Source organism: Carcharodon carcharias, chromosome 12 (genome assembly GCF_017639515.1).
Source record: "Carcharodon carcharias isolate sCarCar2 chromosome 12, sCarCar2.pri, whole genome shotgun sequence".
NCBI classification, from domain to species: Eukaryota; Metazoa; Chordata; class Chondrichthyes; order Lamniformes; family Lamnidae; genus Carcharodon; species Carcharodon carcharias.
In genome coordinates, this window is record NC_054478.1 from 112,487,448 (window position 1) to 112,497,356 (window position 9,909).

At 41.5% G+C, this 9,909-nt stretch overlaps 1 pseudogene; it reads right to left on the reverse strand.

Moving 5' to 3' along the window:
• Positions 1-3,829: 3,829 nt before the first annotated feature.
• On the reverse strand, positions 3,830-5,252 carry LOC121285196 (annotated as a pseudogene).
• Between the last annotated feature and the right edge of the window lie 4,657 nt (positions 5,253-9,909).

Below are 9,909 nucleotides of genomic sequence, written 5' to 3' on the forward strand. Positions count from 1 at the left end.
GGGTAGCTGGAGTGAGATTGAGCTGTCCAGCACCTCTCTTGCGTGCACACTGTTGGAGGCCAACTATAGCATCAGCGATGGAGTTTAAGCTGCGCAGCAGTTCAGTAGTCATGTCCTGGACCAATGTCTCCTGCTGGTATTGACCTTGGTGCTTTGCAATGCTGGTGCTATTGCCTCAGCCTGAAGACGGACAGAGTCTTCCATCTTGCCCTGCAATCTGAGGAGTTCAGCGGACATCCCTTCCTGATGTTCCCTAGCTTGCCTTTGCAGCTCCAGCAACTGTGCATGGCAGAGTCCAGAGGCTCGTCGTCATCGGACTCAGACTCAGCAATGTTCACAAGATAAGACCACATGGAGTTAAGGGTAATATCTTAGCTTGGATAGAGGATTGACTAACCAACAGAAGGCAGAAAGTCAGGATAAATGAGTCTTTTTCTGGATGGCAAGCTGTAACTAGTGGGGTGCCGCAGGGTTTTGTCCTTGGGGCCCCAACTATTTACAATCTATATTAATGACTTGAATTCAGGGATAGAAGGTACTATAGATAAATTTGCAGATGACACCAAAATAGGTGGGAAAGTAAGTTGCAAGGAAGAAATAAGAAATTTATAAATGGATATGGACAGGTTAGGTGAATGGGCCAAAATCTGGCAGATGGAGTTTAACGTGGATAAATGTGAGGTTATCCATTTTGGTCAGAAGAATAAAAAGGCGACTTATTATTTAAATGGAGAGAAACTTCAGAATGCTTCAGTGCAGAGGGATCTGGGTGTCCTCATGCATGAATCGCTGAAAGCTAGTATGTAGTACAGCAGGTAATAAGGAAGGCAAATGGAATTTTGGCATTTATTGCTAAAGGAATAGAGTATAAAAATAGGGAAGTGTTGTTGCAACTGTACAAGACATTGGTGAGACTGCACCTGGAGTACTGTGCACAGTTTTGGTCCCCTTACTTGAGGAAGAATGGAGTTTCATTGGAGGCGATTCAGAAAAAGTTCACTAGATTAATTCCAGAGGTGCGGGGCTTGTCTTATGAGGAGAGATTGAGCAGTTTAGGCTATGTTTGCTAGAGTTTAGAAGGATGAGAGGAGATCTAATTGAGTTATATAAGATGCTAAAGACAATGTAGACATGGAGTAGATGTTTCCCCCTGTGGGGTATTCTAGAATGAGAGGCCATAGTTTTAGCTTAAGGGTGGTAGATTTAAATCAGAGATGAAGAGGAATTACTTTTCTCAAAGGGTCGTGAATCTGTGGAATTCACCACCTCAGAGTGCAGTGGATGCCGGGATGCTGATTAAATTTAAGGAGGAGATAGACAGATTTTTAAATTAATAACAGGTTGAAAGGTTATGGGGAGAGGGTGGTAAATTGGAGTTGAGGCCGAAATTACATCAGCCATGATCGTATTGAATGGTGGGGTAGGCTTGAGGGGCTGAATTGCCTACTCCTGCTCCTAGTTCTTATGTTCTTATGTTCTTATTTCTTACGTTATATTCTTTTGTTATATATATTAATGATCTAGCCTTGGGTATGCAGGGCATAATTTCAAAATTTTCTGGTGACACAAACCTTAGAAGTATTGCAAACTGTGAGGAGGAAAGTGTTAGACTTCAATAGGACATAGACAAGCTGTTGAAATGGGTGGATATCGAACAAGCAGATGCCATTTAATGCAGAGAAGTGTGAAGTGATACACTTTGGTAGGTAGAATAAGGAGAGGCAAAAAAATATGAAAGATACAATTCTAAATAGGGTGCAGGTGCAGAGGGCCATGGGTGTATATGTGCACAGATTATTGAAGGTGACAGAGCAGGCTGAGAAAACAATTAATAAGGCATGTGGGATCGTGGGTTTTATAAACAGATGCAAAGAGTACAAATGCTAGGGAGTTATGATGAACCTGGTTCAGCCTCAACTGGAGTATAGTGTCCAATTCTGGGCATTGCATTTTGGGAAGGATGTGAAAATATTAGAGAGGGTGCAGAAAGCATTTACAAGAATGGTTCCAGACATGAGGGACTTTTGTAACATTGGAGAAGATTGGAGAAGTTGGAGATGTACTCCTTACAGAGGATATTTGACAGAAGTGTTAAAAAATCATGAGTGGTGTGGGCAGAGTAAATAGGGAGAAACTGTCCCCATTGGTGGAAAGGCTGAGGACCAGCAAGCACCAATTTAAGGTGAACGGCAAAAGAATCAAAGGCGAAATGAGAAAAAGCTTTTTTACATAGCGAGCGGTTAGGATCTGGAATGCACTCCCTTTAAGTGTGGTGGAGGCAGATTCAATCAGGGCTTTCAAAAGATAATTAGATGATTATCTGAAGAGAAAATCTTGCAAGGATGTGTAGAAAAGGTGAGGGAGTGAACTAACTGAGTTACACTTACAGAGAGCCGCCATTGTTACAATAGGCTGAATGGCCTCTTCCAATGCTGTAACCATTCTATGATTCCATGATCTGCTGCTGAATCATTCATCCATGCCTTTGTTGCCTCTAAACTTGATGCTTATAATGCACCCCTAGCTGGCCTCCTAATTTCCATACCCTATAAATTTGAGATCATTCAAAATTCTGCAGTCCATGTCTTAACTAGCATCAAGTTCTATTATCCATCAGCCTGTATCAAAGACCAACATTTGTTAATCAACACCTCATCTTAAAATTCTCATGATTGTTTTAAAATTCCTCCAAAGCCTCAATCCTCCCTATCTCTGTAATCTTCTCCAGCACCACAACCCTCCAAGATACCTCCCTCACCCAATTCTGGCCTCTTGAACATTCCAGATGTTAATCACTCCACAATTGGTAGCTGTACCATCAGGTACAAATACCTTAAGCTCTGAGGTTTCCTCCAAAAAGTTCTCTAGTTCACTTCCTCTCTTTTCTCATTTTAGGCGCCCCTTAAAACCTACCTCTTTGAGCATATTTTTGGTCATATGCCCTAATATGTGGCTCAGTGTAAGATGTTTCTTACCACTCCTATGGAAGGCCTTTGGATGTTTTACTCTGTTAAAGACACTGAAGGCGATTTTATGGCTGCCAGCTGGAGAATTTTATGTAAATCCTAAAAAGCTTTTGCTTGAAAAGTGTACCTTTGTTTTGAATTCCTTGACAAACTGAAATGTTACAGAATTGACCACCTTAGATTCCATCTTGGGACTAGCAGTCCTTGTTCATAGTGAGTTACATTTTCAGTCTCTGCTTCTTGAAGTCACCACGTTAAATTGTCAATGTCACTCAAATTTACGTGTCTTAATGTCTTCAGACATACCAAACACACGACCTCAAATCTGAGCAAAAGGCCATGTCTCAGATATGTCAAGATCTGATCTTAATTGTGAATTCCCGCTCAGCCTTGTAAGTGATACAGTCTCTGCCCAGGGGAGTTGTACGTTGCAAGTTCCTGTTTCTCCAGTCCACAGATTTACTGATGGAACATTGGAGGCTGTTAGGCCCTGTAAGCTGAAATATGCCTCAAGGAAATTAAAAATAATTATCAGCAAAGGAGGGCCAGCTTAGGTCCTATACTCCTACTGACTGCACAGGTTCCCAAAAGACCAGCAGTGGAGGGTGGACCATTCACAGCTTTTCTTTTTTTGGGCCCATGCATTTCTCCTTTTCTGATGACTTAGTTTAATGATAACCATATAAGTGAGATCATTGTGGTAAAATATCCTGCATGAAAACACCAGATACCAGAGCTATTTTGAACAATTTCTATGAGGATCTAGTAATAAATGATTGTGACAAGATGACAGAGTAATGGAGGGCATGTTATTATGTTGCTAAATTTTTCAACAAAATGAGGTCATGTTTTACAATTGCAGACTAAAAATCCCTCATGCGCCTGAAAGATCCGATAGTTGAGTTGTGACTGCTCCAATCACCGTATCTCCTGTATTCACCGGGTCTCAGGAAGTACTGTCGGCCTCTGTAGTTGGGATGTTCATAGAATATCCAGTAACCATCCATCACTTGGCACGAATGAATGTCACGGTAACAGAAACGATCATAGACAGATGGACAGTCATCCATGAATTCCATCATCTGTCCTCCAAAATCAGGTCTTGTAAATCCTCATTCTGTAGTTTCTGCCTTGGTACTGTAACAGAAATAAAATGAAACCACAAATATACGTTCAGTATATGTAGAAAAAGAGGAACATGGTAAAGGAAGGAATATAACGGAGTCCAGATGATGACATCAACAATGAGAGAAAAGCTGAGATAATTTATTCAATAGGTTGATTATGATTGAGACTTGTTACCAGCAAGCAGCTCCTATGTAATTTTATACAGTTAATCAATGAAGTGTGTGTAAGAGTGCACAAGGGACTGATATTATTTGGTGCACAAAGACAGAGGTTTATCAATATCAGTAAAAATCTAAATGTGCTTCTGGTTCCTACTCGGATCAGATTCTTTCTCTGTTTTTCTGTATGGGGGCAGCTTTCTCTTTTCTATAATGTATTAAACAATTACAGTAGGATGAATGGGGTGAGTACAAGTATGTCTGTCAGCCAATTACAGCCAGTCATGTCTTAGCCTATCTGTAGATGACCTTATTACTTTCTACAATGTAAATGTGTCAATTTGACTTTCAGTTCTGAATATCTGATTAATAATAAATAAGTGTTCCCAATTGTATCCTAGATGTTCATCAGTTTTGCAACAGGCTGTCATTATATCACTCCCAGAACTAACTTCCTAATTTACACAACAATTGACTTAAGACCAACTAATAAGACTTAACAAAATTAAAACAAAAATTAACTTCTGGCAGTGACAGAAATTCATGTTAGTGGATTGGTAAATCAGGCTGGGTGTGTGACAGGCAGGCAATCCACTACCTGTTAACCACCACAGGAGAAAGTTAAAATCAGACCTATGAAAACAGCCGATGGCTCTTCAGAACTGAAGCACACAAACTCAAATGTTGAGCACACTGATCATTTTCTAAGTGTCAAATGGTTAGGAAATACAAACCAACAAAGGTAACTCACATATGGGTAGGTGCGACATGACCTGATGCTGTCATTGAATCCCATCCAGCGCTGGTAGTCAGGATATTCCCCCCTGCTCAGAACATATTGGTATCCCATGTAATTGGGTCTCTCATACACCACCCACCAGTCACTCATGACACGGATGGAGTTACAGCGGCTGAAGTAAGAGCGCAAGTCAGCACAGTCACTACTGCACTCATAGTGCCGACCCTGGAAGTTCCTGTCTTCGTAAAAGATGATCTGTGAAAAGATACAGGATAATTATTTAATAATTTGTCAAACTTGCCAATACTTAATGAAGAATTCTAATGCAATAGATATACTCTTGAGTAATTCTTGCCTTTCCCATTTTGTTAGCTTAGTAACTGAATGTGTTTCTGCTTCACACAGCTTGGTATTTATATGTTGAGCAGAAATGCCTCTCAGCATTTTTTTGGTTATTCATGTGATTACAATGATTCGAAATAAAGCACAAAATCAGCAAAACACATGACTTGCGCACTCATTGCGAAGAAAACACTTAAAAGCCACTTAAGTACCATTGATTGTGTTTTGCCTCCATTTCATTTTAATTGTTTTGTGAAAATAGGCAGCAATGTATTAGAGCCCATAGTGTTCCCTTTACTATGCTTCCACTGCATTTTTCAAACAATTGCCATCCCACATTCAACCAGGTATGCTTCCAATAGTTCAGTATAATGACCTAAGACGACTCCCAAACTGGTCAAGGTGCAGACATACATATCTGGGACAAGTTGTTTAAATTATAGCACAGTATGTAATTGTGTACTGATGTACAACTGCCAATGTGTTTAGATTCTAAATTAGGCATTAATGTCCATAAGCCTTTATCGCTGTGCATATCTAGACGACATTACTACAACAATGTTACAATCGGGTTACAATCCATACTTGGTTCCGTATGCTAATCAGTGCCCTTTTGTTGCATACAACATTTCACTTTGTTCTAAGTGACACATTAGCTGAAGCCATGTTAAAATAGTGAGCGGAACAATGGAAAGGGAGATGGTACTGTGATCAAAGTTGTAATTAGAATGTATGTACATGTGGAGGCATACTGGACTCTTCAGTGGTTACTAAAAGAAATCACTGAAGCAGAGACTCTGGAGTGACCCTATTCAAGGGACACTGTTCAACTGAAATCTAATACGTTTATAACATAATCACAAATTCAGTTACCTTAACTGACATCCTTAAGCTCAGAAAGGGGAATGTGAGCATGGAATCATTGAATAAGACAGCACAGAAGATGGCCATTCATCCCATTATGCCTGTACTGCTCTTTGAAAGAGCTATCCAATTAGTCCTACTCTTCTGCACTTTCCCTATAGCCCTGCTTTTTTTTTCCTTTCCATGTTCATATCCAATCCCCTTTTAAAAGTCACTACTGAATCTGTGTCCACCGCCCTTTATGGCATTGCATTCCATAGTGAAATAATACGTTCAGATTTTACAGTTCCACCCTGACAGTGCAAAGACAACTCATTGAAACAGTGAAGATTTGTTAATTCATCAATTAATTGGGCTGATAAGTAGGAAGTGTCATTCGCACCACAACAAGTGCCAGGCAATGACCATCTGAAACAAGAGAGAATCAAACCATCTTCCCTTGAAGTCCATTAGCATTACTATCACTGAGCCCCTCACTACAAACATCCTGGGGGTTGGTTAGGAGAATGAGCAAAGAAGTGGCAGATGGAATACAACGTGGGGAAGTGTGAGGTCACATACTTTGGTAGGAAGAATAGAGGCATAGACTATTTTCTAAATGGGGAGAGAATTCAGAAATCTGGAGTGCAAAGGGACTTGGGAGTCCTAGTCCAGGATTCTCTTAAGGTTAACTTGCAGGTTGAGTCAGTAGTTAGGAAGGCAAATGCAATGTTGGCATTTATTTCGAGAGGACTAGAATATAAAAGCAGGGATGTGCTGCTGAGGCTTTATAAGGCTCTGGTCAGTCCACATTTAGAATATTGTGAGCAATTTTGGGCCCCGTATCTCAGGAAGGATGTTCTGGCCCTGGAGAGTGTGCAGAGGAGGTTCACAAGAACAATCTCAGGAATGAAAGGCTTACCATTTGAGGAACATTTAAGGACTCCAGGTCTATACTCAATGGAGTTTAGAAGGATGAGGGGGGATCTGATTGAAACTTATAGAATACTGAAAGGCCTGGATAGAGTGGATGTGGGGAAGATATTTCCATTAGTAGGAGAGACTAGGACCTGAGGGCACAGCCTCAGAGTAAAGGGAAGACCTTTTAGAACAGAGCTGAGGAGAAACTTCTTTAGCCAGAGAGTGGTAAATCCATGGAATTCATTGCCACAGAAGGCTGTGGAGGCTACGTCATTGAGTGTATTTAAGACCGAGATAGATAGGTTCTTGATTGGTAAGGGGATCAAAGGTTATGGGGAGAAGGCGGGAGAATGGGGTTGAGAAACTTATCAGCCATGATTGAATGGCGGAGCAGACTCGATTGGCCGAATGGCCTAATTTCTGCTCCTATGTCTTATGGTCTTATGGTCTTACCAGTGACTAGAAGCTGAACTGGGCCAGCCATATAAATTCTGTGGCTACCAGAGCAGGTCAGAGGCTGGGAATTCTGTTACAAGTAACTCACCTCCTGATTTCCCAGGTTTTGTTCACCATCTATAAGTCACAAATCAGGAATGTGATGGAATATTCTCCACTTACCTACATGAGTGAGCTCCAACAACACTTAAGAAGCTCGACACCAAGACAAAGCAGCCCGCTTGATTGGCATCCCATCCCCCACCTTCAACATTCACTCCCTCCACCACTGCTGCACAGTGGCAGCAATGTGTACCATTTTCAAAATGTACTGCAGCAACTCACCAAGGTTTCTTCAACAGCGCACACCAAACCCGTCACCTCTACCACCTAGAAGGATAAGGGCAGTAGATGCATGGGAACACCACCAGCTGCAATTTCCCCTCCAAGCCACCATCCTGACTTGAAATTATATCGCCGTTCCTTCTATGTCGCTGGATCAAAATCCTGGATCTACTTTCCTAGCCTCATTATAGGTGTAGCTGCACCACATGGACTGTTGTGGTTCAAGGCAGTTCACTACCACCTTCTCAAGGGCAATTAAGGATGGGCATTAAATGCGGATCTTGCCAGTGTTCACATCCCATGAATGAAAAAAAAGGTAATTTGTTGTTGTTTTTTCAAAATCTGGGAGAGCTGCTTTTGAAGATAACTGGGAAAATGGATTTTGGAGGACTTGGAAATGGCCATTGTAGTTAAATGTTTGGTGTCTGAGAGGCAGTGTTCCTCTTACCTTCAACCTTTCCGTTTGTTGGTCAGCTTTTGTGGAAGTGAGATTGGATGAATTTTATAGTATTGTCTTAGATCATCTTGGGATAACACAGTATTTATGCAGATCTTTCCTCAGGAAATTCAATTATCTGTTAAATTCCATGGTAACTGTACACATTGGGGTGACTTTCACCTCGTACTTTATGCGCCAAATAAGTGAAGAGTTGGCCACGTTGGGGTTGTAAGCTGAAAAGCTAGTTTAGTGCAAGTTACCATCATGGTATTGAAGTTGAAGTCAGTGCAAGGGCTGGCTGTCTGGAGACTTGTCAGATAGCTGATTGAGACTTAAAAAATCTACTAGAGCTCATTAACGAGCGCTGCATGGCATTTTGGTGTGCAGTGCTTCAATTTTCCCCTTTCCTAATGGCAACTAACTATTTTCGAGTAAACATGTTGAAGTCAATGTCAAACACTATTTGAAGTGATACTCACAACTTAAAGGGATACTCACCATTTCGTAACCATTGCTGATGGAGCTGTGAAGAGGATCTTTGAAATACATCAATAAACATTCTGGGGCAGTTTGTCAAGCCTTCACCAACATCTGAGCAGGATTTATTTCGGAAATTCTCTGAGGACTTCACCTGCATAGAATAGATGCTGTGCTACTCTACATTATCAAATGCTTTCTAGAAGCTACCAGGAGAAATGGAGTGCTTGGTCTTGAGCATCTTGCTCAGGATCCCCTTTGGCCTGAATGAGGAATAAAGGGAGGACCAGAGACCAGGCAGTGCAGCATCAACTGCTGTGGGAGAGGAGGGTGAGCAGCAGAAGATGGCATCCTTCCTGTATGCAGGTGCAGGATCTCTCCTGCTATGGACCCCCTCCAAGAGGATCATGAGAACCTGTGTGCCGCTCCTTGGCCCCCTGAACCAATCTGAAACCTGTCCTAATGTGTCAGCTGGAGCAATCCACAACTTCAGTGAAAATGAATGGATGAAGCCCACATATACAGCTCCAAGAAAATCACACCCAGACAGCACTTGTTTTCTAAACCAGCACGGGTTTTCCTTGGTGTCTGCAAACTCAATCAGAATTACTAGGGTTACTAGGACCTTATCTGGGGTAGCACAAACTATTCTGGCTTTGTTTGCCTTCCTGAGTTGCAGTACCTTAAGGGGCCATAGTCTGAGCTGGTCATAGGTCATTGCCTGAATGCAATGGTGGTGCTGCTGAGCTATTTCTGGTTTCCCAGGTTTAGGTTAAGCTCTGCCTACAAAACAGTGAATTTGGTGTATGAATGGACTCCAAACTTTAAAGGGAAAATGAAGCAGTGAAAAAAGATGTTTTGTAGCCTTCTTCTGGCTGTTAGAAGTTGTTGGGAGCTGTCTGTGGTAGAGATTGATAGCAGTTTAAGGTATGTCTCTTTAAAGATATATGCACATCATATCACAACAAGATGTACGAAGATGGCTCAGGAAAAACACTGTTTTCCCATTTTTCCAGCTCTCTCTCTCTCTGAGAAACAGCCAAACCTCAGTTTTAAGCAGCTACAGAACAATGAAAAGCTATTTTAGAAGGAAGGGGAGTGACGCAAAGGACTGCA